Source organism: Solanum stenotomum, unplaced genomic scaffold (assembly GCF_019186545.1).
Source record: "Solanum stenotomum isolate F172 unplaced genomic scaffold, ASM1918654v1 scaffold23267, whole genome shotgun sequence".
In the NCBI taxonomy this organism is placed as follows: domain Eukaryota; kingdom Viridiplantae; phylum Streptophyta; class Magnoliopsida; order Solanales; family Solanaceae; genus Solanum; species Solanum stenotomum.
The window spans coordinates 253,210-259,954 of record NW_026027418.1 but is presented as its reverse complement, the minus strand read 5'-3'; the positions used below and the strand labels follow the sequence as shown (position 1 = coordinate 259,954).

At 31.8% G+C, this 6,745-nt stretch overlaps 1 pseudogene; it reads left to right on the top strand.

Moving 5' to 3' along the window:
• The window catches only part of LOC125851189 (disease resistance protein RUN1-like), a 15,394-nt pseudogene extending 11,961 nt beyond the window's left edge, over positions 1 to 3,433 (top strand).
• Positions 3,434 to 6,745: the final 3,312 nt, after the last annotated feature.

Genomic DNA, 6,745 nt, shown 5'->3' with positions numbered 1-6,745 from the left:
GTGTTATATGTTAGCTATTGATTTCCATTCTATCCAGGGAGAACTAGTTTTAACTTCTGATATTGCTAAAAAAACTGTAGGCATGAATCAAAATTTATCGGAAGTATTATAAAACAAGTTCTGCAAGAGGTCAACCAGACACCTCTAGATGTTGCTCATTACCCAATTGGATTAGATTCTTCTATCCAAGATATAGAGTTGTTACTGCAAAGTGGATGTGAGCATGAAGTTCGTATGGTTGGTATATGTGGCGTTGGTGGAATTGGAAAAACAACTCTGGCGAAAGCTATATATAATCGAATATTTCGACAGTTTGGTGGTTGTTGTTGTTGCTTCCTTTCGGACATTAGATCAAAAGCTGAAGAATTGGGTCTTGTCAAGCTACAAGAAAAAGTACTTTGTCAAATTCTCAAAACTAAGGAGTTTGAAGTTGATAGTGTTGCTGAAGGTGTCAATCTAATCAAAGCAAGGCTTGGGTCAAAGAAGGTTCTAATTGTTCTTGATGATGTGGATCATAGAAGCCAATTAGAATCCTTAACAAGAGAAAGAAGTTGGTTTGGCTCTGGTAGTGTAATAATTATTACAACCCGAGACGAGCAATTGCTACATGGGCTTACAACAAATGAGATATACCGGGCCAAACTTTTAAATGAAAATGAAGCTCAACAACTTTTTTATCGCCATGCTTTTAACAGTCTGTCTCCATCACAAGAATATGTTGAGCTGGCACAAGACATTATAAAATATTCAGGTGGGCTACCATTAGCTCTTGTGACATTGGGGTCACATCTGCAAGGGAGATCCGTTAAAGAATGGAGACACGAGTTCAAAAAACTAAGAGCAATTCCTCATTGTGATATTCAAAAGATTCTCCAGATAAGCTTTGATGGTCTTGATGACAATACTCAGAGTGTTTTCCTTGATATCGCATGCGCCTTCCATGGATGTTATGTGGATGAAGTGACTAAAACATTAAATGCGTGTGGTTTTTATTCTGAAAGTGCTATTTCAACCTTAGTCCAAAGGAACTTGCTCCAAAGGAATTGTAAGTTAGTGATGCATGATCTAGTGCGGTATATGGGAAGAGAAATCGTTCGCATGGAATCACCTCGAGACTGTGGAAAACGGAGTAGATTGTTCAACCCTCAAGAAGTCCTTGATGTCCTACAAGGAAATAAAGTCAGTAAATTTCATTTTCTTTATCTTGGTTATACTTTCTTTTCTCTTTTTTTTTTTCATTTAATTTGATATACATTTGCTTATAATTTAGGTTGTCATCACAAGAACTTAATTCATTTGTGCTTAATTCTTCTCTGGCTGGTAAATTATCTCTAGTTGTTTGCCAACCACTCTTTCCTAATTTCTTGGACTTTTCATTTTACTAAACAACAGGGTTCCGAAAATGTAGAAGTATTGGTGATAAATCAACAGGCATTAAAGGGTGTGAAGCTGAGCACAAAAGCATTTCAGAAAATGATAAAACTTAGGGTGCTTAAAATTGACGACTTACATATTAGTGGAGATTTTGAGCTATTGTCCAAGGAGCTCAGATGGTTGTCTTGGGAAGGATGTCCTTTAAAATGTATACCGTCAAATTTTCCATTTGGGAAACTTGTATTTCTGAATATGAAAGGGAGCAATATCCAAGAATTTGGTTTGAATTTGCAGGTTCGTACTGCTATTTCATGTGTACTGCTATATTGCAATTACATGAAGGAAAATCTTAATTAAAATTATATTTTGTTTACTTTTAGTATTGTAGAAGTTTGAAGAAGCTGGATCTCTCTGATTGCAAGCACCTCAAAAGTACTCCAAACTTCAAGGGTTCACGAAGTCTCGAGTATTTGATGTTTAAAGGTTGCTCAAGTCTTAAGAATATCCATCCATCAATAGGGAATTTGGAAAGACTAATTAATCTTCAATTTGGTTATTGCAAAGAGATTACGGATCTTCCGAGCAGCATATGCAAGCTAAAATCCCTTGAATACTTGGACATTAATGACTGCTCATCTTTACAAACACTGCCAGTTGACATTGGAGATATGCAAAGCCTAACTCATCTTTGTGCATGGCGTACGGGTATAAGACAGTTGCCTGGATCTGTTGAAATGCTAAGAAATCTTAAAACATTGCAAGTGGGAGGTGGAATTTTAGAGGCCAAAAGGAGTTTTTCTCGAAGAAGAGTCTGCCGCATAGAATCCTTATCTAATTTTATTTGTGCTTTATGTCTTGAAAACTGTGGTTTCACTGAGGCTGATGTTCCTAGGGATATTGGGAGTTTATCCAACTTATATCATTTAGATTTGAGCGGCAACAATTTCCTCTATCTACCCTTTGATTTTTCCAAGTTACCATTGTTGGTGTCCTTGTATTTGAGTGATTGTAAGGATCTTCAAACACTCCCGTCAATATCAAATTTACAGAACCTTAAAATTCTTGAACTTGGGAATTGCCAAAAACTGGTCGAGATTACAGGGTTGGACAACCTCCCTTTAATAGAGTGGATCAACATGATTAATTGTACTCATCTGCAGAATCCATTCAATGAAGGCTTCTTTAGTGCCCCTGCTCTATCAATTTCGTCTAGAAAACATCAACTGTATGAGGTTAGTCCCTCTCCCTCTCTGATCTCTATCGTATCACATTAATAATTAATGATCTAATTGTGTCTTAATTTGTCTGATGAAGCCGTCAGTAAAAATTGTTCTCGAAAGCAATGAGATTCCAGATTGGTGCAGCAATAAAGTAACAGCTCCATCTATTTGTTTGACTATGCCCACACTACATAATGAGGAGTATAAGTTCTTAGGAATGGTTCTCTGGTATGTTTGGCTCTGTTGCAATGTACCCACCCATCCTCCACACTTTGTTGTTACTGTTGCCAATAAAAAGCTTTCAGATATTCTGTTTAGTTGGGATATTGTTATAGCTGACAGTCAGAGAGAAGTATCAGGTGTATATTACTTGCCTTGCCCAAATGTTACACTGTTTGAAGGCCTGGAGATCAAAGGCGGGGAACAGATAAGAGTAGACGATCGCACTGGCGGAGCCGTAGTAAAGAAGATAGGAGTACATCTGTTATATTTAGACCAACATGGCAATGTTACTTCTTTCCCCGCAAAAAAAGTAGTAGAAGAAAAGAAGACAAAAAGAAAAAGAAAAAGAAAAATGATGTTTGGTGTCAGTCGTGGACGACTATTGGTGTTCCCCATTTCCAGAAAAACTTCAGCAAGGCATAACAGAGCAAAGTTCTGATAGTTTTCCTTTGGATAAAGCTTGGGAATGAGTGATGACTGAATCAACTTTTTTTCCAATTGTATACTGCTAGATTCTTCAACTGCACTAAACCTTAGTTAAAAGAATTGAATATGTATAGTCAATATAGTTATCAAATTTTGTTTGATTTTTGTAATCAACTTTTTCCATTTGTATACTGCTAGTTTCTTACTCATGGTCTTTCGAGATTCGCTTTGCTAGCTTCCGCATTAATTACACCTAATTATTTTTGGTCCTAACATTATGATAATAATATCTAATTTCTACTCCCTTTTTTCCTGGAAAAATACTAGTATAAGAAAATGAAGTTGGAGCTAGCAGAAGAAATTGTATAATAAATAATTTGGGACTTACTCTCTTATATGTGGTGCTAGGGAAGGGGAGTGCCTGTTCTCATTCTGTGAAATGTGCACAACTTTTTGCAGTGATGGAACCATGCAATATCTCGGGAATTTCAAGTAGTTTAAGCAGACGTTTAATTATATGCGATATTTGAAAAAAAATATATTTGAAAGTTGAAGTTGTGTTTAGACTTTGGTGGACATGTAGAAGTTGCGATCGGAAACAACTCACTTAAAAAGCTAGTCAAAATTACGTTATCAAAATTATGTTAGGTTGAATATAACATAAAACTATAACGATTTGTGTATCGAATCTGAAATTATACTCACAAATATTTCATATAATTTAATAATTGAATTACATCCGTACAAGTAAGGAACTAGTCAACATATGGATAGAGTTTCTCAGTCTTGCTGTTCTAGATTGCCACGTTTCTTGCTCCTTAAAAGTAAAGGAAGATTATCGATAAGAGTTATAGTAGAGTGGTAGATACTTATTTATTTTTAATCAGAGATTTCGAATTTGTGTTTTTTGGGTAAGACTGGAGTCATCTTTGGGGAGCGTTTGTGGGACTTTTCGACACAAATTTGAATTTAGTCGAGCTCTAATGTAGATACCAAACACCAAGGGCAGCTCAACTAGAGGCATTAAAAAAAAAAATTAAAAAATTAAAAAAAAAATATTTTAAATCTATTTTTCTAGCTTTTTGAGATGTAAAGTTGTTAATAATTTTTGTGTAGTCAATCTCTTCTAATAATTCTTTTTCATTCGATAATATAGCCAAACCACTTCTAAAATATATCAAGAGCACCTTTCTTAGATTTTATCAAGTTATCAACTTTTATTTTTCTTTCAAGTTTTGAATGACCGGATTCATATTTTCTAGTTGACATATTAAAATCTAACAAATATTTTAAACACAATTACAATATCAAATAAAAAATATAATAAACATAAGACACAAAACAAAAATAATATTAGAAATTAAAATGATATTATCGGATTCAAGAACTATGAAGACTTGATTTCCGAAAATGAATTGGACTGCTGCAATATATATTTTTCTCCAAATTTAAAATATAAACTATCAATAGAATAAGTAAATTCTTAAGCTTTGAATAAGAGAGATATAAGATTAGAAAAGAGAAAGAGAAAAGAAATAGAAGAGAAGAAGAGAGGAGGATAGAATATATAAAAATAAAATTAGAAAAAGAATAAGGTAAAAAAATAAATATAACTTGTACATTAAAAAAAAGTAGACAACTTTTTATTGGAAAGGGAAAAAGTAATTGTCATATATATCACTTCATTAATGCCGTTTGCATTTGTTGTCTTAGTTCTAATTTTTTTTTAGTTTAATTCTACCTAATTAACTAAAAAATAGGGCCCCCAATACTAAAGCCAAGGACTTTTTTTTTATACCTTAACAGCCGCCCCTGCTAAACACAGGATGGAAAATCAAAAAAAAGTAAAGGAATATTGTTATTACTCCTCAAATCAAAGTTCAAAATTGTAATATCTTAATCCCTTTTAAATTTTACAAGCGGACTTTGAGAAAGTTGGTGTTTAACTGTGTATGCAATTTTACTTTTATTTTTATATAAATAAAGAAGCTATTTCAATAGATATTTGCTTCCATTAAAGCATAATAAAATCGAATATAATAATAACGCAATTATGCTGAATATAATGGAGAAGAGTATTGTAATGATTAAATGCAAATGTAGTTTTCCCAATTTAGGTTTTGTGCATAGAAAATTAAGGTCCTTCTCTTTGGTCAGGTATTTCAGTCCATTAGTGGAAATTTCACTAAAAGTTAACAAATATTAGTCAACAATTAAGGAGTAGTATCTATCTTTAATTTCTAGGACATGACGTTATTTAATTAAAATTCATTTTCACTTATTTTTTTTAAGTTAAACAATTCATCATTTTTTTGGCAAAGTTTGTCAATAAATTAATTCTAGGATATCTTCGAATTCTTTGACTAATACTCTAGTCAACAAACTTAAAAACAAATATCCAATTTTCATTCAAGATACTTTTGTTAACAATCTTAAGACTATATATTCAAAGCAATTTTAATGTATGGCACAAAGTGAATCCACATAGAGGTTAAATAAATACCTAATACATAAACGTGCTTTTTAATTTGACATTAGTTGATATTTAAGGCCTACTAACTTTGGACGTACATAAATAGATACTTAAATTTATATAAAATTGAATAAATAGATACATATGTTATATACGACATCCTATATATTTAGCAATTATATAATAAAGAAGATTAAATTAAATCATTATTTGATGGCTTGATGCTTTGGGTGCCTTTTGAGTACTCTATGACAAATACTACTCAACAAATTTCAAATAAATATATTAATCCAACATTTTTCTAGGAAACTAATTCTTTAAAGTTAAAACTATCGTTTTCATTTAAATATAAAATATTTAAAATATTGCAGTTAAATTTCATAACACGGTATTCTTGCTACTCTCTAGGTCCATTACTGCAAATAGCTTCATCGATAAAGTTTGTTATATATCAACATCATATTGTACGTTATCTACGATTATAATTTGTCATTATACATCGATAACCGCGTAAATTTATCAGTAGATTTTACTTAGATACATGAAAACATATTTTTTATTAGAGATTTCTGACTTAAATTTTGAATACCTATTATATGGGTTCTCAAACGCTTATTACTTAGATAAAATAATTATTTAAAATATATCAACTTTATTACCATATATATTAGCGATAATTATCACGTTTTCTATGATAACATGTTTTGTCACTATTCTTATGTGTCAAAATATTAGAGTCATAGTGTCGTTGTCACAACGTAAAAATATCTTCTTCCTTTTCTTCTTAAATCGTTTAATTTTGTTGAGCCAAATTTGACATTAAAAGAGTGTTTAGATTGGCTTAAAAGTTGGTCAAACTTATTTTTAAGTCAGTTTTTGACTTCTGAAAATGTTTGACAAATATAAAAAATAACTTAAAATAAGTTGAAAAGTGTTTGACAAGGTCAACAATGACTTAAAATAAGTTTAAAATGACTTAAAATAAGTCAAAAACCAAACATGGTCTCCCCCTACTTTTTATTTTTTGACT